Source organism: Scyliorhinus canicula, chromosome 6 (genome assembly GCF_902713615.1).
Source record: "Scyliorhinus canicula chromosome 6, sScyCan1.1, whole genome shotgun sequence".
NCBI lineage: Eukaryota > Metazoa > Chordata > Chondrichthyes > Carcharhiniformes > Scyliorhinidae > Scyliorhinus > Scyliorhinus canicula.
This window is the reverse complement of record NC_052151.1, coordinates 172,784,403-172,808,310: the sequence shown is the minus strand read 5'-3', so window position 1 is coordinate 172,808,310 and position 23,908 is coordinate 172,784,403. Positions and strand designations below refer to the sequence as shown.

Below are 23,908 nucleotides of genomic sequence, written 5' to 3'. Positions count from 1 at the left end.
ACCTGACTGAAGAATATTTTAAATGCTCCACAATTTATAAAACCCAACCTCAGTGAAGGTTCCAATCATATCACTTGCAGCTCACTCCCTGCGTACACTGTTAATGAGAATACATTTGAATTAATCGAGGAGTGTTTGATAGCTCCCTTTTCCGCCTAAAGAAGCCAGTAATTAATAGTAAATCAGTGATTACACGGCCCTAGATTGGCCATGAGTGAGAACCATTGAGCCAATTCATTTATTTAATAAGAGGCTCTCCGCACATGCTGTTCAATACGATTTACTGGAAGATTAGCATTCCAAACAGAACATCTGCAATAACAATTTGATGGTGATCTATTGACGTGAGTACAGAATGTTTATGCCAACCTAGGAGTGTGTGCGCATCAAATTCAGCTGATGCACACCAGAAGCAAACAACATTGTAACTCCGTGAAAGCAATCTAACCATAACTGAGAGAGATGGGGAAAGGGTGGTACAGCGTACGATGAACCATTTCAGCCGTTAATATGGAAAATAAACACAAAGAAAGATGCAGCAAGAAAATCTAGTCCAGCTGAGGTTGTGTGTTGTTTCAATCTAGTTCTTTGCATAAACCAGACAGATCATCTGGCATCAACCTGGGCAATGGACAACCCTGTCGACTTTGCTTTGGATTGTGCCAAAATTGTGAAAATGATCCCACAGACTAGATGAACGATCACATCCAAGGAATCCTACCTTACAGACAATGCCCCAGACACAGCGATCACCATCCATGGGTATGTCCTGTCTCACCAGCAGAACACACTGAGCAGCTGTGGTGGCAAGGTGGGATAAAGTAGGGAGGGAGTTATCATGCATATTCAACTCTGGACTGCATGACATCTCAAAGCATCAGGTCAAACGTGGTCAAGGAAACCTACTTCTAGTTAACACCAACCGTGCCCCCTCAGCCGATGAATCAGTAATCCTCCATGTTAAACATTAACTGGAAGAAGCACTGAGGGTAACAAGGGCACAGAATGTACTTTGGGTGGGGAAATTCAATGTCTATCACCAAGAGTGGCTCAGTAGCAACAACACTGACCGAGCTGACAGAGTCTGAAGAGATACAGCTGCTAGGTAGTGAGGGAGCCAAAAATAACAAAAAACCTATGTAACCTCACCTCATCAAACTATCTGTTGCAGATGCATCTGTCCATGACAGCATTGGTAGGAGTGGCACCCGCAGTCCTTGTGGAGAGAATGCCCCATCTTTACGTTGAGGATACCCTCCATTGAATTCATAGAATCCCTACAGTGCAGAAGGAAGCCATTCGGCCCATCGAGTCTGCAGCAATCCTCTGTAAGAGCAGCCTACCTAGGCCCACGCCCCCATCTTATCCCCATAATCCCGTAACCTCACATGACCTGCGTATCTTTGGACTGTGGGAGGAAACTGGAGCACCCGGATGTAACCCATGCAGACAGGGGAAAAAATGGACAAACTCCACAGAGTCACCCAAGGTCGGAATCAAACCCGAGTCCCTGGCGTTGTGAGGCAGCAGTGCTGTCCACTGTACCGTGCTGTGTGGCACAACCACCATGCTAAATGGGATAGACTTCGAACAGATCTAACAGCTCAAGACCATGAGTCGCTTGGTCATCAGCTGCAGAATTGTACTCCAACACAATATGTGACCATATGACCAGGCATATCCCACACTCTACCATTAGCACCAAGTCAGGGAATCAACTCTGATTAAATGAAGAGTGCAGGAGGGCATGCCAGGAGCAACAGAAGGCATATCGAAAAATGAGGCGTCAACCCTAGCGAAGCCACAACTCAGGACTACTTTATGTCAAGCAGCACAGGCAGTAGGTAATAGACAAGCGATCCCACAACCATTGGATCGGATCTAAGCTCTGCAGTGCTGCCATATCCAGTGATTAGGATATGGATATTAGGATCAGTTGGCTCCACAAATATCCCCATCCTTAATGGTGGGGAGCCCAGCACATCAGTGCAAAAGACAAAGCTGAAGAATTTTCAACCATCTTCAGCCAGAAGCGTCATGTGGATGATCCATTTCAGCCTCCTCCTGAGGTCTCCGACATCACAGATGTCAGTCTTCAGTAAATCTGATCACTCCATGTGATGTCAAGAAACAACTGAAGGCACTGGATACTGCAAAGACTATGGACCCTGACAATATCCCTGTAACAGTACTGAACACTTGTGTTCCAGAACTTGCTGCACCCTTAGCCAAATGGTTCCAGTACAGCTACAACACTGGCATCTACCCAGCAATGTAGAAAATTGTCAAGGTGTGTCCTGGACAAATCTAACCCAATAAATCATCATCCTATCACCCTCCTCTTGACCATCAGCAAAGTGATGGAAAGAGTCATCAAAAGCACCAACAAGCGGCACTTCGTCAGCAATAACCTGCTCACGGACGCTCAGTTTGGGTTCAGCCATGGTCACTCAGCTCCTGACCTCAATACAGCCTTGGTTCAAACATGCACCAAAGAGCTGAACACCATCAAGGTGTTCAATGGCATTAACGAGCCCCAGCCAGCTAAACTGGAGGGAAATGGGAATCGGGTGAAGGGGGGGGGGGATTCTCTGCTGGTCGGAGTCATACTTAGGACAAATAATACGGAGATCATTAAACTCAGTTCCTCAGGACTTTATCAATGAACTCCCTTCCATCACAAGAGCAGAAGTGGGGATGTTCGCTGATGACTGCACAATGTTCAGCACCATTCACAGCTCAGATACTGAAGCAATCTGTGTCCATATGCAGCAAGACTTGGACAATATCCAGGCTTCGGCTGACAAGAGGCAAGTGACATCCGCACCACTGAAGTGCCAGACAATGACCACCTCCAACAAGAAATAATCTAACTATCTTCCTTTCACATTCAATGGCATTGCTGAATCCCCATCATCCAACATGCAGGCAGTTAGCACTGACCAGAAACTGAACTGGACCAGCCATATAAATACTGTGGCCACAACAGTAGTTCAGAGGCTGGGGGTTTGTGGCGAGTAACTCATCTATTGACTCTCCAAAGCATGTCCACCATCTACAAGGTTCAATTCAGGAGTGTGATGGAATACTCCCCACATGCCTGGATGAGTGCAGCTCTAACAACAATCAAGGAGCTCGACACCATCCAGGACAAAGCAGCTCACTTGATTGACACCCCATCTGCTACCTTCAACATTCACTCCTCCCCCTATGACGCACCGTATCAGCACTGGTGCAACATCTACAATATACACTGCAACACCCATCTATAATATACACTGTAACACCCATCTATAATACACACTGCAATATACAACCGCTAACTCTGCCACCTACAAGGACACTAGATGCATGGGAACACCACCACTTAGAAGTTCCCCTACAAATCACACACCATCCTGCCTTGGAACCATATCGGCATTCCTGTGTTGCCCTATTATGTATTCTCATGTATTTTCTTGAATTTTGTTTAATTCCCTTTTCTAATGATCTGTTGAGCTGCTTGCAGAAAAATACTTTTCACTCGGTACACGTGACAATAAACAAATCCAATCCAATCCATTCGTTGACTGTCACCGGGTCAAAATCCTAACAGCACTGTGGGTGTTCCTACTATACATGGAGAGCAATAATTCCAAAAGGAAGCTCAGCACCTTCTCAGGGACAACTAGGGATGGGCAATAAATGCTATCCAAGTCAGCAACACCCACGTCCGGTGAAAGAATAACAAAAAAACAAAAGTTTAAACTTGACTTGAACCACCCGGGTTTAGAGGGTTGTTAAGAAGGCGTACGGTGTGTTAGCTTTTATTGGTAGAGGAATTGAGTTTCGGGGCCATGAGGTCATGTTGCAGTTGTACAAAACTCTGGTGTGGCCACATTTGGAGTATTGTGTGCAGTTCTGGTCGCCACATTATAGAAAGGATGTGGAAGCATTGGAAAGGGTACAGAGGAGATTTACAAGAATGTTGCCTGGTATGGAGGGAAGATCATATGAGGAAAGGCTGAAGGACTTGAGGCTGTTTTCGTTAGAGAGAAGAAGGTTAAGGGGGGACTTAATTGAGGCATACAAGATGATCAGAGGATTAGATAGGGTGGACATTGAGAGCCTTTTTCCTCGGATGGTGATGTCCAGCACGAGGGGACATAGCTTTAAATTGAGGGGAGCTAGATATAGGACAGATGTCAGAGATAGGTTCTTTACTCAGAGAGTAGTAAGGGCGTGGAATGCCCTGCCTGCAACAGTAGTGGACTCGCCAACACTAAACATATTCAAATGGTCATTGGATAGGCATATGGACGATAAGGGACTTTATGTAGAGGGACTTTAGAAGGGTTTCACAGGACGGTGCAACATCGTGGGCCGAAGGGCCTGTACTGCGCTGTAATGTTCTATGTTCTATGAGATTTTAAAATGATCTAGTTAAAGCAGTCCGGCAGCTAACGGAATCCTAATGAATCAGAATTTTCACATCACTTAACATTTTCTTTCCACAATTTTCCTTTATTATGCTTAACTTCTTGATTTATGAAAAACAAAGTCACATCTTGACATTCTGAAGTGTCTCAGGTAAGGGATTGATTAGTGCAGCTACAGATCTCTCTTTCCACAAGACATCCTTGAGATATATGTAGACAGGGGCTGGTTTAGCACAGTGGAGTAAGCAGCTGCTTTGTAATGCAGAACAAGACCAGCAGCACGGTTCAATTCCCGTGCCGGGTCCCTGAACAGGTGCCGGAATGTGGCGACTAAGGGCTTTTCACAGTAACTTCATTGAAGCCTACTTGTGATAGTAAGCGATTATTATTATTATTGTGGAACACTGACTTTCTGCTGGACATAACTCAATTGCATCATATCTAAAAATCATAACCTGTCTTCGATGTGATAAAGCTGCAGGACAAGTTTTTTTTTATTGAAAAGGGAAAGAGCTGTGTGAAGTAGGGATTAGAATCACAGCATCCCTACAGTACAGAAGGAGGCCATTCGCCCATCCAGTCTGCACTGACCTTCTGAAAGAACGCCCCATTCAGGACTTATTCCCGTAACCTCATCCAGCCTTTGGAGATTAAGGGGCCATTTCTTTAGTGTGGCCAATCCACCTAACTTGCACATACCCACGCAGACATGGAGAGTACGTGCAAATACACAGTTACCCAATGTCGATTCAAACCGGGTCCCTGGTGCTATGAGGCAGCAGTGCTAATCACTGTGCCACCATGCACTTCTACTCCACTCTTCCCTAACTCCAATTGAAAAGCAGTTGCGAAGTTTGTTGACTACTGCTGTACATCAATAGACTTTACTCCACGCGCACACAAGAAAGTAAAAAGTTTTCAAGAAGATTTGGTTTTTCACTGTACACCATCTTCGCATTCAAAAATAATTACACCAGTTCCCCAAAGGTAACAGTTTCTGCAAATAATATGGAGCTCTTCTGTTACACAATGCATTAGCCGTACAAAATCCCAAATATAATTGCTGTTCAGCCTGCATTTCCCACGTTCTGTTCAAAAAGTTGTTGGCAAAGGAAAAAAAAACCTTTACTACAAGGGACAGGCGGGAGGATAGATTGAGAATTTTGGCAGTACTTCTGCCTCAAACAGATCTGTGGTGGAAAAAGATTTTCAGTAGCCTCTTCTGTAAGGTTGTGCAGTATTGTTACTTAAATAGAATGTAACTAGTAGCAAAGAGCTGATTTGGGATATTTATTTGCTACAGTATTAACAGTTATTGAGACAAAACACAATGATGTGCGGCATGGTAGCTAGCACTGCTGCCACACAGTGCCAGGGACCCGGGTTCAATTCCGGCACGGGTGACTGTGTGGAGTTTGCACCTTCTTCCCATGTCTGCGTGGGTTTTCTTCGGGTGATCCGGTTTTCTCCCACAATCCAAAGATGTGCAGTTTGGGTGGAGTTATGGGGATAGAGCGGGGGAGTGGGCTCTTTGGGTGGGTCGGCATAGACATCGATGGGCTGAATGATCTCCTGTTTCACTGTAGGAATTCTATTTGAATCTTAATAACTTCTGAAGTCACATTGTCCAAACTGTGTACCTTTAAACCACGATTCGAGGACTCGAGGGAGTTTCATCAACGCCATTCCTTTAAACAATCAAGCTCTTCTTATTTTGAATATTCTTTAAAGCTATGGCTGGTGCAGTGTTTGAGACACCAGCCTCACAATTCTACAACCTGGTTTGCAAAGCATACAAAACCGATGGGATGAAAAGTTTCCTTTGCCTATTTGAGGTCTTCTGTGAAATAAGTTAAGACGGCCCCAATTCAGTTTCTAATCTGCTCTCCATTAATTGGTGAAGTCACTTGACATACCTGAAGGTGACGGATGTGGAAAATGCAGTTTGTTGCCTTTGGGAAATTAGCATTAATGTACTTTGTTGTGCAGGGCAGAGTGACGGATTTTTTTTTTAAATTTAGACTGCCCAATTAATTTTTTCTAGTTAAGGGAGATTTTAGTGTGTCCAATCGACCTACCCTGCACATCTTTGGGTTGTGGGGGTGAAACTCACACAAAGACGGGGGAAATGTGCAAACTCCACACGGACGGTGACCCAGAAGCGGGATCGAACCTGGGACCTTGGCGCCGTGAGGCAGCAGTGCTAACTACTCCAGCTGTGAGAGCATTTGATGCTGATGTTGGAATAAAGCGTTTTATTCTCTACTCCTCAACATGAGAGCAAATCCGAGGGGAAACAGTGTGAATGAGCAACAGGGAGATCTGGTGGCAGAGAGTCCAAATGTTCAATGAAAGTGTGAGCTTAACGCAAAAAACTACAAAATTGAAGAGTTGTCACTCCTGTTTGGTTAAATTACATTTGTTTCATTGATGCACACTTGATGCTGCATCCTACTGTGATTTAGATTTATAGCTAATTTCCAGAGCACTTAAGTTACCTTTTTATTATTTTAGTACCTCTGTCTTTCAAAGCAGTCTTACAACACCAGGTTAAAGTCCAACAGGTTTGTTTGGTATCACTAGCTTTCAGAGAAAGTGAAGCCTAAGGCAGTGACCTATAACATTCTAAGGAACTGACCTTTGAAAGGCATGATGTGGAGATGCCAGTGGTACAGTAAGAAGTCTGACAACACCAGGTTCAAGTCCAACAGGTTTGCTTGGTATCACTAGCTTTCGGAGCGCAGCCCTTTCATCAGGTGAGTCCTTCAACAATCAGGTGAAGGACAGTGCCATTAAATGTAGAAACATGATAGATGCAAAACTGAAGAAATGGTGCAGGAAGGAAGGGTTTCAGATTCTTTGGCATTGAAACAGGTTCTGGAGGAAGGGGCACCAGTGCAAAAGAGAGATGTATGTGTGTGTTGGGGGGAGGGGGGGGGGGGGGGGATGGACACCAGTATAAAAGGAGAGATTGGGGGGGGGGGGGGGGGGGGGATGGACACTAGCAAAAAAGAGAGATGGGTTGCATTTAAACATTGGTTCAGGTGGTGAGGAGCCAGAAAGGCGCAGTTATGAGATACAAGCAGCGTGAAAATTAGTAAATTGAAGACAGCAGCAAAAATGATGAAGGAGGCATTAAACTGCAAGTGTGTCAAAGTCCGCAGTGTAACTCATAAGATTGAGTTGCTGGCACAAATCATTACATGGGATTATGATATGGATTCAACTGAAATGAAATGAAATGAAATGAATTCAGTAATAGAGACACGAGATAAGCAAAACCAGGGACTGTTCATTAATATTCCTGGTTACCAAGTACTCAGGAATGATCAAGAAGGAAAAAGAAATGTGGCAATTTTGATTAAGAATGTTACAGTTTTCAATTGAAAGGATTTATTAGATCATTCAAGGACTAAATCTATCTGGAGTAAGTGATTAAATATGAGATATATATACAGTTCTAAACAGTGACAAGGTGATTGACAAGCAAATCTGCCCTCCAATTTCAAAGGCGTGCAACAAGAAAATAGAGCAGCAATATTAAGAGTCGTAGACGGGTAAAAACAGTGCTAAGGGCAGGGAAGGAGAATTTTCGTGACCAAAATGTCTTCAGTCTAACAAAGGAGGAGGCGATGTGGATATCCCTGGGGAATGAAGTTGGGCAAGTAGAGTAACCACAAATTATTTGGATGGAATACAGAAAGAGGGCAGAAGATATTGAAAGTAAATACACTCAACCGAGGAGGAAGCTGATTTCAGTGACTTAGAACACAGTCAGATTGGAAAAGACACCACTGATTGGTGGGCCCCGATCACGAGCACAACCCCATCGGAGCAGTAGTGGCGGTACGCATACCAAATTGGCTTTGTGACAGAAGCAAAGGAAGTGGAGGGATGTTTGAGAGTAAAAAATGATTTGCACTCAGCTTCTCTGAGGGTTAGTTTTGGGTCCAATACTCGTGTTTCTTTATAAATGACCTGGACTCGGGTGTGGACCGCTGCATTCTAAACTTTCCAAATGATAAAAATTTGGCAAAGCAGTAGATTGTGCTGAGATTAGTCACAGGTTTCAAGATAACAGACACTTAATGAAATGGGCAGAAGCATGGCAAATGTCAATTAACGCAGAGGAAGTAATGCCGTTTGGATGAACTAACACGGAAAGGCAGCATATTTTGAATGGCTTATAAGAACATAAGAACATAAGAACTAGGAGCAGGAGTAGGCCATCTGGCCCCTCGAGCCTGCTCCGCCATTCAATTAGATCATGGCTGATCTTTTGTGGACTCAGCTCCACTTTCCGGCCCAAACACCATAATCCTTAATCCCTTTATTCTTCAAAAAACTATCTATCTTTACCTTAAAAACATGTAATGAAGGAGCCTCAACTGCTTCACTGGGCAAGGAATTCCATAGATTCACAACCCTTTGGGTGAAGAAGTTCCTCCTAAACTCAGTTCTAAATCTACTTCCCCTTATTTTGAGGCTATGCCCCCTAGTTCTGCTGTCACCCGCCAGTGGAAACAACCTGCCCGCATCTATCCTATCTATTCCCTTCATAATTTTAAATGTTTCTATAAGATCCCCCCTCATCCTTCTAAATTCCAACGAGTACAGTCCCAGTCTACTCAACCTCTCCTCATAATCCAACCCCTTCAGCTCTGGGATTAACCTAGTGAATCTCCTCTGCACACCATCCAGCGCCAGTACGTCCTTTCTCAAGTAAGGAGACCAAAACTGAACACAATACTCCAGGTGTGGCCGCACTAACACCTTATACAATTGCAACATAACCTCCCTAGTCTTAAACTCCATCCCTCTAGCAATGAAGGACAAAATTCCATTTGCCTTCTTAATCACCTGTTGCACTTGTAAACCAACCTTCTGTGACTCATGCACTAGCACACCCAAGTCTCTCTGAACAGCGGCATGCTTTAATATTTTATCGTTTAAATAATAATCCCATTTGCTGTTATTCCTACCAAAATGGATAACCTCACATTTGTCAACATTGTATTCCATCTGCCAGACCCGAGCCCATTCACTTAACCTATCCAAATCCCTGTGCAGACTTCCAGTATCCTCTGCACTTTTCGCTTTACCACTCATCTTAGTGTCATCTGCAAACTTGGACACATTGCCCTTGGTCCCCAACTCCAAATCATCAATGTAAATTGTGAACAATTGTGGGCCCAACACGGATCCCTGAGGGACACCACTAGCTACTGATTGCCAACCAGAGAAACACCCATTTATCCCAACTCTTTGCTTTCTATTAATTAACCAATCCTCTATCCATGCTACTTTACTCTTAATGCCATGCATCTTTATCTTATGCAGCAACCTTTTGTGTGGCACCTTGTCAAAGGCTTTCTGGAAATCCAGATATACCACATCCATCGGCTCCACGTTATCTACTGCACTGGTCATGTCCTCAAAAGATTCCACTAAATTAGTTAGGCATGACCTGCCTTTTACGAACCCATGCTGCGTCTGCCCAATGGGACAATTTCTATCCAGATGCCTCGCAATTTCTTCCTTGATGATAGATTCCAGCATCTTCCCTATTACCGAAGTTAAACTCACTGGCCTATAATTTCCTGCTTTCTGCCTACCTCCTTTTTTAAACAGTGGCGTCACGTTTGCTAATTTCCAATCCACCGGGACCACCCCAGAGTCTAGTGAATTTCGGTAAATTATCACTAGTGCATCTGCAATTTCCCTAGCCATCTCTTTTAGCACTCTGGGATGCATTCCATCAGGGCCAGGAGACTTGTCTACCTTTAGCCCCATTAGCTTGCCCATCACTCCCTCCTTAGTGATAACAATCGTCTCAAGGTCCTCACCTGTCATAGCCTCATTTCTATCAGTCACTGGCATGTTATTTGTGTCTTCCACTGTGAAGACCGACCCAAAAAACCTGTTCAGTTCCTCAGCCATTTCCTCATTTCCCATTATTAAAACTCCCTTCTCATCCTCTAAAGGACCGATATTTACCTTAGCCACTCTTTTTTGTCTTATATATTTGTAAAAACTTTTACTGTCTGTTTTTATATTCTGAGCAAGTTTACTCTCATACTCTATCTTACTCTTCTTTATAGCTTTTTTAGTAGCTTTCTGTTGCCCCCTAATGATTTCCCAGTCCTCTAATCTCCCAGCAATCTTTGCCACTTTATATGCTTTTTCCTTCAATTTGATACTCTCCCTTATTTCCTTAGATATCCACGGTCGATTTTCCCTCTTTCTTCCGTCCTTCCTTTTTGTTGGTATAAACCTTTGATGAGCACTGTGAAAAATCGCTTGGAAGGTTCTCCACTGTTCCTCAACTGTTCCACCATAAAGTCTTAGCTCCCAGTCTACCTTAGCTAGTTCTTCTCTCATCCCCTTGTAATCTCCTTTGTTTAAACACAAAACCCTAGTATTTGATTTTACTTTCTCACCCTCCATTTGTATTTTAAATTCCACCATATTGTGATCGCTCCTTCCGAGAGGATCCCTAACTATGAGATCATGAATCAATCCTGTCTCATTACACAGGACAAGATCTAGGACCGCTTGTTCCCTCGTAGGTTCCATTACATACTGTTCTAGGAAACTATCGCGGATACATTCTATAAACTCCTCCTCACGGTTGCCTTGACCGACCTGGTTAAACCAATCGACATGTAGATTAAAATCCCCCATGTTAACTGCTGTACCATTTCTACATGCATCAGTTATTTCTTTGTTTATTGCCTGCCCCACCATCTCGTTACTATTTGGTGGCCGATAGACTACTCCTATCAGTGACTTTTTCGCCTTACTATTCCTGATTTCCACCCAAATGGATTCAACCTTATCCTCCATAGCACCGATGTCATCCCTTACTATTGCCCGGATGTCATCCTTAAATAACAGAGCAACACCACCTCCCTTACCATCCACTCTGTCCTTCCGAATAGTTTGATACCCTCGGATATTTAACTCCCAGTCGTGACCATCCTTTAACCATGTTTCAGTAATGGCCACTAAATCATAGTCATTTACGATGATTTGTGCCATCAACTCATTTACTTTATTCCGAATACTACGAGCATTCAGGTAAAGTACACTTATGTTGGTTTTTTTACCTCTGTTTTGAATCTTAACATCTCCAGTTTTATTCCTTTTGTTATTACTGGGCCTATTCACTGTGCTCCCCTCAGTCACTGTACCTTGTACTGTCGCCCTTATGGATTTCTGACTATGTCTTCTTTGCCTTGCACTTTTCCCCTTACTTCCTTTTGTTTCTGTCCCTGTTTTACTACCTTCCAACTTCCAGCATTGGTTCCCATCCCCCTGCCACATTAGTTTAAACCCTCCCCAACAGCTCTAGAAAACACCCCCCCTAGGACATCGGTTCCAGTCCTGCCCAAGTGCAGACCGTCCGGTTTGTACTGGTCCCACCTCCCCCAGAACCGGTCCCAATGCCCCAGGAATTTGAATCCCTCCCTCTTGCACCATCTCTCAAGCCACGCATTCATCCTATCTATCCTGAAATTCCTACTCTGACTAGCTCGTGGCACTGGTAGCAATCCTGAGATTACTACCTTTGAGGTCCTACTTTTTAGTTTAACTCCTAACTCCCTGAATTCCGCTTGTAGGACCTCATCCCGTTTTTTACCTATATCGTTGGTGCCTATGTGCACCACGACAGCTGGCTGTTCATCCCCCCCCCCCCCCCCCCCAGAATGTCCTGCAGCCTCTCCGAGACATCCTTGACCCTTGCACCAGGGAGGCAACATACCATCCTGGAGTCTCGATTGCGTCCAGAGAACCGCCTGTCTATTCCCCTTACGATCGAGTCCCCTATCACTATAGCCCTGCCATTTTTCTTCCTGCCCTGCTGTGCAGCAGAGCCAGCCACGGTGCCATGAACCTGGCTGCTGCTGCCTTCCCCTGGTGAGCCATCTCCCTCAACAGTATCCAAAGTGTTATATCTGTTTTGCAGGGAGATGACCGCAGGGGACACCTGCACTGCCTTCCTACTCTTGCTCTTTCTTTTGGTCACCCATTTTCTATCTCCCTCAGTAAACTTCACCTGCGGTGTGACCAACTCGCTAAACGTGCTATCCACGACCTCCTCAGCATCGCGGATGCTCCAAAGTGAGTCCATCCGCAGCTCCAGAGCCGTCAAGCGGTCTAACAAGAGTTGCAACTGAACACACTTCTTGCACGTGAAGGAGCCAGGGACAGTGGACGTGTCCCTGAGCTCCCACATCGCACACGAGGAGCATGACACGGGTCTGGGATCTCCTGCCATGTCTTAAACCCTTGGTAAACTTAAATGGCTTGAATCCATATACACAAGTCCTTACAGGTAGCAGGGCAAGGTGGTAAAGCAAATTTAAAAAACATGGGTTTCTTGGGTGTATAAACAATGATATAGAACATAAAAGCCAAGAAATTGTTCCAGAAATGTATATATTACTGGTTGGACGATTGTGGACAATTCTGAGCACAACATTTCAGTAAAGGCCAAGAAGGGTTCAAAAGGTTTACCAGGATGTCACCAGGGAGGGACATGAGAGGTCAGAAAAGTTACAATTATTCTCCTTGGAACAGTGATGGGTAAAGGTGATGAGATAAGGGTTTTCAAAGTGATTAAAAAGGTTGAATACGCCACCAAGATAGCTGGGCGAGCTAGGTCACGGAAGCACAGTGGGGGGTTCGGTTTATTAAAGGGGTTGGGTTACAGTGTTGTTACTGGGGGGGGGGAAAGGGGGGTAAATGTGCTGCTGACGAAGGAGGGACTTGGGCTGAGGGACAGAGAGGAGGTTGGGAGCGGAGGCTGCCTGGGGGCGGGCCGGTGGAGGCGCGGAGCATGGGCTGGAGGCGGGCTCAAAAAAAGGGATGGCTGATCGGCGAAGGGCATTGAGCCCCCCAACTAGGCTGATCACCTGGAATGTTCGAGGGTTAAATGGGCCGGTCAAGATGGCATGTGTGTTCGCGCATCTTAGGGGACTGAAGGCGGACGTGGTGATGTTGCAGGAGACGCACCTTCGAGTAACTGACCAGATTAGATTGAGGAAAGGCTGGGTCAGTCAGGTCTTTCACTCGGGACTAGACTCAAAAACTAGAGGGGTCGTGATCCTGATCAATAAGCGGGTGGTGTTTGAGGCGGGTAGAATAGAATAGTTACGGATGTGAGAGGCCGGTACATTATGGTCAGTGGGAAACTGGAGGGGGTGCAGGTGGTATTAGTAAATGTGTATGCGCCAAATTGGGATGATGTGGAGTTTATAAAGAGGATGCTGGGGAAGATACCGGACCTGGACTCGCACACGTTGGTCATGGGAGGGGACTCCAACACAGTTATTGACCCTGGCTTGGACCAGTCAAGCTCGAAAACGGGCAGGGTGCCAGCAATGGCTTGGGCAGCCAAGGGTGAAGGAGTTCTCCTTCTACTCACACATGCATCAAGTGTACTTCTGGACTGATTTCTTTATTTTGAGCAGGGCCTTACTGGCAGGGGTGGTGGACACAGGGTACTCAGCGATCACAATCTCAGACCATGCTCCGCACTGGGTTGACCTGCAGGTTAATAAAGACAGTAACCAGCACCCGCAATGGAGGTTAGATGTGGGACTTTTGGCTGACAAAGGGGTGTGCGAGCAGCTGAGGAAATGTATTCAGAGCTACCTGCAGGTCAACGACACGGGGGAAATTTCAGCAGCGGTGGTCTGGGAAGCACTGAAGGCGGTGATCAGAGGGGAGCTGATCTCAATACGGGCCCACAGGGAGAAGGTGGACAGGGCAGAGACGGACCGACTGGTAAAGGAGATACTACAGATCAATAGGTGGTCTGCGGTGACCCCAGAGGCAGGGCTTTTAAAGGAATGGCGGAGGCTACAGGCGGAGTTCGGCTTGTTAACCACAGGGAGGGCGGTGGAGCAGCTGCAAAAGGCAAGGGGGACGAGCTCTTGCATGGAGAGAAGGCCAGCAGAATGCTTGCACAGCAACTTAGAAATAGGGAGGCAGCCAGGGAGATAGGGAAAGTAAATGATGAAGATGGGAACCTGGTTGGAGATTCAGCAGGGGTGAATAAGGCGTTTCGGGATTCCTACAGTAGGTTGTACAGGTCGGAACCCCCTACGGGGCCAGAGGGGATGAGGCACTTCTTGGAGGGACTGAATTTCCCGAAGGTGGACGGGGAGCTGGTAGAAGGGCTGGGGGCCCCGATCGGGTTGGAAGAGATAGTGGAGGGTCTTAAAGCCATGCAGTCGGGTAAAGCCCCGGGGCCGGACGGGTAGCCAGTGGAGTTTTATAAAACGTTCTCTGGGATATTGGTGCCGGTGATGATGAGGATGTTCAATGAGGCAAGGGAAAGAGGGGTGCTGCCCCCGACGATGTCACAGGCCACGATTTCGCTAATTCTGAAGCGGGACAAGAACCCGGAGCTGTGTGGGTCTTCCAGGCCGATATCCCTGTTGAATGTGGATGCTAAATTGCTGGCCAGAATTTTGTCCTCCAGGATTGAGGATTGTGTTCCAGACGTTATTGAGGAGGACCAGATGGGGTTTGTTCAGGGTAGGCAGTTGGTGGCCAATGTAAGAAGGTTGTTAAATGTGATCATGCTGCCCCCGGAAGATAGGGAGGTGGAGGTAGTGACCGCAATGGATGCAGAAAAGGCTTTTGATCGGGCAGAATGGGATTTTCTGTGGGAGGTACTGGGACGGTTTGGAATTGAGCATGGGCTTTATTGACTGGGCCAGGTTGCTGTATAAGGCTCCTGCGGCAAGCGTATGGATGAATAGGACAACATCGGACTATTTTAGACTGCACCGGGGGATGAGACAGGGATGCCCCCTCTCCCCACTGTTGTTCACGCTGGCTATAGAGCCGTTGGCAATTGCTGAGAGCCTCAAGGGGCGGGAAGGGGCTGGTCCGGGAGGGGGGGCCACAGAGTCTCGCTCTATGCAGACGACCTGCTTCTGTATGTATCAGACCCAATAGAGTGGATGGAAGAAATCATGAGGACTCGCGGGGAATTTGGCCGGTTTTTGGGGTATAAACTAAATATGGGGAAAAGTGAGATGTTTGCGGTCCAGGCGAGGGGACAGGAGGGGTCATTGGGGGAGCTGCCATTTAGATTAGTAGGGGGAAGCTTTAGGTACCTAGGCATTCAAGTGGCGCGGGAATGGGACCGGCTGCATAAATTAAATCTGGCCCGATTAATAGACCAAATGAAGGACCATTTTCGGATATGGGATGCGCTTCCATTGTCACTGGCTGGGAGGGTGCAGACGGTGAAGATAACGGTCTACCCAAGATTCCTTTTTGTATTTCAGTGTCTCCCCATCTCTATTCCGCGGTACTTTTTTAAACGGATCAACAGAGTGATTACGGGTTTCGTCAGGGCGGGCAAGACCCCGCGAGTAAGGAAGGTAATGATTGAGCGGAATGGGGGAGAGAGCGGACTGGTGCTGCCAAAGTTTAGTAACTATTACTGGGCGGCGAATATAGCCATGATCAGGAAGTAGGTGGTGGGGGAGGGGTCGGCATGGGAGCGTATGGAGGCGGCTTCATGTAAGGGCACCAGTCTGGGGGTGTTGGTAACTGCGCCTCTGCCATTCTCGCCGACTCGGTATCCCACCAGCCCCGTGGTGGTGATGGCCCTGAGAGTTTGGGGGCAATGGAGGAGACATGTGGGAGCAGAGGGAGCATTGGTCTGGTCCCCAATCTGTATTAATCACCGGTTTGCCCCGGGAAGTATGGATGGGGGTTTCCGGATATGGCGGAGAGCAGGGATTGAGAGGATGGGGGATATGTTTATAGAGGGGTGCTTTCCGAGTATGAGGGCGCTGGAGAAGAAGTTTGAGTTGGCGAGGGGAAACAAATTCCGGTATCTGGAGGTGCGGGACTTCCTACGTAAACAGGTGTCAACCTTCCCGCTTCTACCGCTAAGGGGGATTCAGGACAGGGTAATTTCCAGGGGGTGGGTTGGAGAAGGGAGCGTCTCTGACATTTATAAGGAACTTATGAGGTCAGAGGAGACGCAGACCAAGGAGCTGAAGCGCAAGTGGGGGGAGGAGCTGGGAGGAGAGATAGAGGATGGTCTATGAGCGAACCCATTGAGTAGAGTCAATGCGTCCGCAACATGCGCCAGGCTCAGCCTGATACAATTCAAGGTTGTGCACCGGGCTCACATGGCAGTGGCGCGGATGAGCAGATTCTTTGGGGTGGAAGACAGGTGTGCAAGATGTGCGGGAGGACCAGTGAACCATGTCCACATGTTTTGGACATGCCACATGTTTTGGACATGTCCAAAGTTTAGGGGATTTTGGCAAGAATTTGCAGATGTCATGACCACAGTGTTAAAAACAAGGGTGGCACTGAGTCCAGAGGTGGTGATTTTCGGGGTGTCGGAAGACCCGGAAACCCAGGAGGAGAAAGAGGCAGACATTCTAGCCTTTGCTTCCCTAGTAGCCCGGAGACGGATACTATTAGTTTGGAGGGACTCAAAGCCCCCGAAGACGGAGACCTGGCTATCAGACATGGCTAGCTTTCTCTGTTTGGAGAAAATCAAGTTCGCCTTGAGAGGGTCACTGTTAGGGTTCGCCCGGAGGGCGCCCGGACAGGCGCCAGAATGTGGTGACTAGGGGCTTTTCACAGTAACTTAATTGAAGCCTACTCGTGACAATAAGCGATTTTCATTTTCATTTCAGGTTGCAACTGATCATCGACTTTTTTGCGGAAAATTAATCGTCAGCAGAAGTTTAGCTTAGAGTAGGGGGTTAATAAAGGTGGGACCTGTAAGGAAGGGAGACGGTTTTTGCACTGTTTCTAGTTTCATGTACATTGTTTGTTTTGTTGTTGTTACAATACCAAAAATACCCCAATAAAATGTTTATTAAAAAAAAAAGGTTGAATACAGAAAAAACACCCTGCGTTGAGTGGGTCAACGACTAGAGGTCACAGATGGTGAGTTGGTCAATAATGTTTTTAAAATAAATTTAGAGTAACCAATTTTTTTATCCCATTAAGGGGCAATTTAGCATGGCCAATCCACCTACCCTGTGTTGTGGGGGCTAAACCCATGCAAATACGGGGAGAATGTGCAAACTCCGCATGGACAACGACCCAGAGCCGGGAGGCAGCAATGCTAACCACTGCTCCACCGTGCTGCCTCGTGGGTGAATAATTAGAGGTCACAGATGGTGAGTGGGTCAATAATTAGGGGTCACAGATTGAAAATTATTGGTAAAAGATCTGGAGGGGAGATGAGGTGAAACATTTCCACTCCGTTGTCGGAATCTGAAGCTGAAGTGAGAGCCGATTCCATAAATAATTTTTAAAAGGAGTGGGATGAGTATTTACTAAAGTTGTCTGATCAAGACACGTTGACCAAGTTCCTCAACATTCTTTTCAAACCAATAGGGGTGATTGCATTCAACTTCCCGTAACACCCACAAAGCCCTTAATGAAACTATTGTCACAGGAGCTGAAAATCGTAGACGGCCTCAGCAAAGCTTTTTTAGAAGCGGATGACAAATGGGTGGCACAGTGGTTAGCACTGATGCCTCACGGTGCAGAAGACCCGGGTTCGATCCCAGCCCTGGGTCACTATCCGTGTGGAGTTTACACATTCTCCCCGTGTCTGCGTGGGTCTCACCCCCCCCTCAACCCAAAGATGTGCAGGGTAGGTGGATTGGTCGCGTTAAATTGGGATTTGTTTGGCTGGAATTGATGGTCGGTGGTGCCCAGTCCTCTCCTCATTCTGTAATTATATTACGGTGATCTGTTCTAGGCCTGGAGAAGAGTTTAATTTGCCCTGTTAGTTCTGGGATTCTCAGGATATTCTTTTCTTTCCTCTGTTTTCAAGCTATGGATATGATATAGAACAGTACAGCACAGAACAGGCCCTTCGGCCCTCGATGTTGTGCCGAGCAATGATCACCCTACTTAAACCCACGTAACCCGTATACCCGTAACCCAACAATCCCCCCATTAACCTTACACTACGGGCAATTTAGCATGGCCAATCCACCTAACCCGCACATCTTTGGACTGTGGGAGGAAACCAGAGCACCCGGAGGAAACCCACGCACACACGGGGAGGACGTGCAGACTCCACACAGACAGTGACCCAGCCAGGAATCGAACCTGGGACCCTGGAGCTGTGAAGCATTGATGCTAACCACCATGCTACCGTGAGGCCCCCGATCTGCGGTGTTGCCTGTAGCCTGTTTTGGTGGGGCCCTACATCCATGAAGGGAATATGTTGGGGATTTTGTCCTTGATTCGTCCAGTGTTGATTTGTTTATAAGTATATAATGATTATTATTTTGTATTGTACATTTGTAATTATCTTTGTTCTTTTGGAAAATAGGAGACAGGTTTAGATAAAGGATCTGGATCGGCGCAGGCTGGGAGGGCCGAAGGGCCTGTTCCTGTGCTGTAATTTTCTTTGTTCTTTGTATTAATACCTACAGCTAGCTTTCTGCTTTTGTTTGTGTGTTGCAGATTTTGTAAAATATTGCAAAATCGCAATAAATGGATATTTTTAAAAAGATAAAAGTTGTTGAATATAATAACTTTTTCATTATAGTAAATGTACACTTACAAGAAATACAAAATATTTTAATAAATTTGTTTTGGTATTTTTGTAGCTACTGTGAAATAATCTTTTTTGTGTGGTTCAACGCCTGAACACAATTAGAATGTTTCTCGGGGTTCCGTCAATACGCTTGGGAAATATTTGGGAAACTCTGATTTGCACAATACTCCAGGTGTGGTCGCACCAATGCCCTGTAATGTCCTTACTAATAAACAGTAGCATTCTATTAGATTTCTGAATTACTTGCCTTACCTATATACTAACCAATTCTTTTTTTTTTCTTTTTTTAAAAAATTTAAAGTACCCAATTATTTTTTCCAATTAAGGGGCAATTTAGCGTGGCCAATCCACCTACCCTGCACATCTTTGGGTTGTGGGGTGAAACCCACGCAGACACGAGGAGAACATGCAAACTCCACACGGACAGTGACCCAGGGCCGGGATTCAAACCCGGGTCCTCAGCGCCGTAGGCAGAAATGCTAACCACTGTGCCACCCCTATACTAACCAATTCTGATTCATGCACTTGGACACCCAGATCTCTCTGAATCTCAGACCTCTGCAATTCTCACCGTTTAGATAAGTAGGCCTCTTTTTCATTCTTCCTGCCAAAATGGAGAATTTCCCCCTTTTCCACATTATATTCCATTTGCTAGATCTTTGCCCACTCACGTTATCTATATCCTTTTGTAGCTTCCGTATGCCCTCTTCACAATTTTCTTTACTATCTAGCTTGTGTAATCACAAAAAACTTTCCCACACAAAAGAAATTCAAAGTATTTTTATTTAGGCATTAAAGATAGAACATACAGTGCAGAAGGAGGCTATTCGGTCCATCGAGTCTGCACCGACCCACTTAAGCCCTCACTTCTACCCTATCCCCGTAACCCAATAACCCCTCCTCACCTTTTTGGTCACTAAGGGCAATTTATCATGGCCAATCTACCTAACCTGCACATCTTTGGACTGTGGGAGGAAAGAGCACCCGGAGGAAACCCACTCAGACATGGGGAGAACGTGCAGACTCCGCACAGACAGTGGCCCAGCGGGGAATCGGACCTGGGACCCTGGTGCTGTGAAGCCACAGTGCTAGACACTTGTGCTACCTTGCTGTCCTCTTATTTAATGCTGTTACAGTAATTGTTACAGGCAGAAGGAGGTGGAGTCTTTACTGACGCTCTGCAAGAGCAATTCACCTCGTGCCACACTCCTGCGCTTCCCCCGTGATCTTGCAAAACTTTCCTCTTCAGATAATGAAAGCCCTGATTGAACCTGCCTTCAACACACTCTTGGGCAGCGTATTCCCAATCCTAACCACATGCTGTATTGAAAACAATAAGTCCTCATGTTGCTATTGCTTCTTTTGCCAATTACCTCAACATCTGTGCCCTCTGGCTCTCGATCCTTCCACCATTGAGAACGGGGTCTCCATCTCTACCCTGTCCAGAGTCCTCGAACAAATCTCCTTTCAGCCATCTCTTCTCCAAACAGGACAGACCCGGCTTCTCCAATCTATCCATGTGGTTGAAGTTACTCAACATTGAAACCATTTTTGTGAATTATTTCCACTCTGTTTCTGATGCCTTATCATCCTTGCTAATGTGCGATGCCCAGAACTATGTATAATACTGAACTTGGGAGCAGAACCAGCATTTTTAAAGCCAACAATCCCATCAACCTTGGTGTTCTGTCAAAAACTGGTCCAAGGGAGAAGGAACCAGAATAAAGGTACATGTTTCTGCAGTGTTGCATAACACAAACCAGAGTCAAAACAGTTGCAAGAAATAAGTTCATTTGGATAACACTCAACTCTTGCGAGCAATAAACAGTCATGAGACATCATCGACAAAGATACACCAGATACCTTGCTTCTTTGAAACTTCCGATCAAGAACTTCAACAAAACAACTCAAACAAAGAGACTTCAAAAGAGTGGCAAAGCGCATTCACAAAAGTTGTTTTGCCTCACTAACGTCACCTCCAATTCCTCCTTCAAGAATAACACAACAGATAGCTGAAGTGGACTGGCATTTTTCCCACTTGGTGTCACTAGCTACTGATTCATGTCAATAATAAAACAATCACTTATTGTCACAAATAGGCTTCAATGAAGTTACTGTAAAAGCCCCTAGTCGCCACATTACAGCGCCTGTTCAGGAAGGCCGGTACGGGAATTGAACCCGCGCTGCTGGTATTGTTCTGCATTACAAGCCAGCTGTTTAGGCCACTGCTCTAAACCAACCCCTTAATGTTTCAGGAAGACTGGTGCTGTTGACCACTGTTTGGTTCAGATCAGTGTCAATGGAGCTCTGCTTCAGCTGCAGTTCTTCTCGAATTGGAGGTTGAGGGACGACCTGATAAAGGTCTACAAAATTATGAGGGGCATAATCAGAGTGGATAGTCACAGGCTTTTTCCCAGGTTAGAGGGGTCAATTACTAGGGGGCATAGGTTTAAGGTGCGAGGGGCAAGGTTTAGAGGAGATGTATGAGGCAAGTTTTTTTACACAGAGGGTAGTGGGTGCCTGGAACTTGCTGCCGGAGGAGGTGGTGGAAGCAGGGACAATAGAGATGTTTATCTTGACAAATACATGAATAGGATGGGAATAGAGGGATACGGACCCAGGAAGTGTAGAAGATTTTAGTTTAGACGGACAGCATGGTCAGCACAGGCTTGGAGGGCCTAAGGGCCTGTTCCTGTGCTGTACTTTTCTTTGTTCTTTGAATCAACTCGAGAGACTTAGCATCATCAAGGAGCTCCCTGTAAATCATCAAGAGCACATTAGCCGTCAGCCTCAGAGGTACTGTCAGCTAGAGGATCTAGGAACAGTCTCCAAGCACAATTTGCTGCAGAATTCCCCTCTGCTGTTTTACACTGCAATTGCTGCTGCCCATTCCCCTCCCCTCCCCCCTCAGTCATCACTACAATGCCAGCCTAGAAGGTCTTCAGTACAATGGTGAGAGAAATTTTAGTTTAAAGATCAAGATGTAGAATTGGGTGAAGTAGAGATAAGAAATAGCAAAGACGAAAGGTCGCTCGAGGGAGTAGTTTTATAGGTTTCCTAACATAACTACACTGTAGGATGGGATGTACAAGAAGAAATAATGGGGACTTCTACATTAGCACAGAAATTAATTAGACAACTAGACAGATATGCGAAAGGTATATAGGTACACAGCAGGCTGGGAGTTCAGTGTACCGGTGACAAAAGCTGGAGAGGTTCAAAGGGCTAAAAACATATCTGCTCAGACCAATTTAGCTACACAAAGAGGCATAACTGTAATAATGTATGTAATCTGAAAACTCGTTAAGAGTTAAAAGAGATCATTGCTGTGAATAGAAATTTGATTTGCATTCACAAAGAAATAGGGTCACTCTAACATGGGTGTGATTCGCTTTACAAAGGAAGTGTTTATTCCGAATAGAGACCAGTCTAGTCTTCTAACGAGGCATTGATATTGCAATTGTCTAGTATCATTTGTGTCATATGACAAACTGGATACCTGAGCAACAAGCACATTGAAAATGTACAAATATGTACAGCAAATGTTGTTGATTGAACAATCGTTCTTGAGCTGCTTCCCCATTCACATACTGGTAGAATAAAGATTTTGTCTTCTTTGGACCTTTAACGTCACCGTGTACACTGTCACTAGGTTTAATTAATTACAGTTTAGTAAAAGAGCCTCTCAGTAGCAGTGATCATAACAAGATTGGATTTCGCATGCAGAGTGAAAGAGAGAAGGGTGAGAAGTGTGGGTCCGTGTCTCGTGTCTTGAACTGAAATAACGGCAATTACAAAGAAGGACAATGTTGGCAAATGTGAACTTGAAAATAGGTTAAACGGTAGGACAGTAGAGAAACAGTGACAGATATTTAAAGAGATATTCCATAACTCTCAGCAAAGTCATATTTCTGGTAAGAAAGAAAGACTGTAGGAAAAGGACACACCCATCCCCTCTGGCCAACTAAGGAAGTTAAAGATAGTAACAAATTATAAAAAAGATTTAGTCATAGATCAGAGATTAGAAACATTTTTGAAATTAGCAAAGAATTAGTAAATAAGGAGAAAGAAGTTAAAAAATGAGAGAAGGTTAGAGAGAAATACGAAAACAAATAGTAAGATTTTCTACAAGAATTAAATAGGAAAAATGTAACTAAAGTGAGCGTTGGTTCCTCAGAGGATGAGACTGGAAAGGGGCTGGTTCAGCACAGGGCTAAATCGCTGGCTTTTAAAGTAGACCAAGGCAGGCCAGCAGCACGGTACAATTCCCATACCAGCCTCTCCGAACAGGCGCCGGAATGTGGCGACTAGGGGTTTTTCACAGTAACTTCATTTGAAGCCTACTCGTGACAATAAGCGATTTTCATTTCATTTCATGATGGGAAACAAGGAAATGGCAGAAGTTTTGAACAGGTAATGTGTGTTTGTCCTCACTGTAGAAGATCACAGAATCATAGAATCCCTACAATGCAGGAGGCCTCCGGCCCATCGAGTCTGCACCGACCCTTCGAAAGAGCACTCTACCTAGTCCTACTCTCCTGCACAACCTGCCCTGTCCCGTAACCTAACCTGCACATCCTTAGTAGTCATGATGTGGAGATGCTGGCTTTGGACTGGGGTGGGCACAGCAAGAAGTCCTACAATACCAGGTTAAAGTCCAACAGGTTTATTTAGAATCACGAGCTTTCGGAGCACAGCTCCTTCATCAGGTGAGTGACTTCCCATGAGCTGTACTTGAACAGATGCATTTCCCCACTGACTGGGATGGATGAAGTTCCCAAACCCACACCCGTCGCCCTAGGTATTAAACATAAATCAGCTTTGTGACAATGGGCTAATTGAAAGGTGGGGAGATCCCCACAGGATACACAGGAATTATCTGCTTGAACCAGTGTAAGGGAGTATTCCTGCT

The 23,908-nt window shown here is 45.6% G+C and overlaps 1 protein-coding gene across 3 annotated transcripts in view; it reads right to left on the bottom strand.

Annotated features, from left to right (window-relative positions):
• lrrc1 (leucine rich repeat containing 1) overlaps positions 1 to 23,908 on the bottom strand; it is a 281,388-nt gene that overhangs the window by 204,015 nt on the left and 53,465 nt on the right. The window lies entirely within an intron of this gene.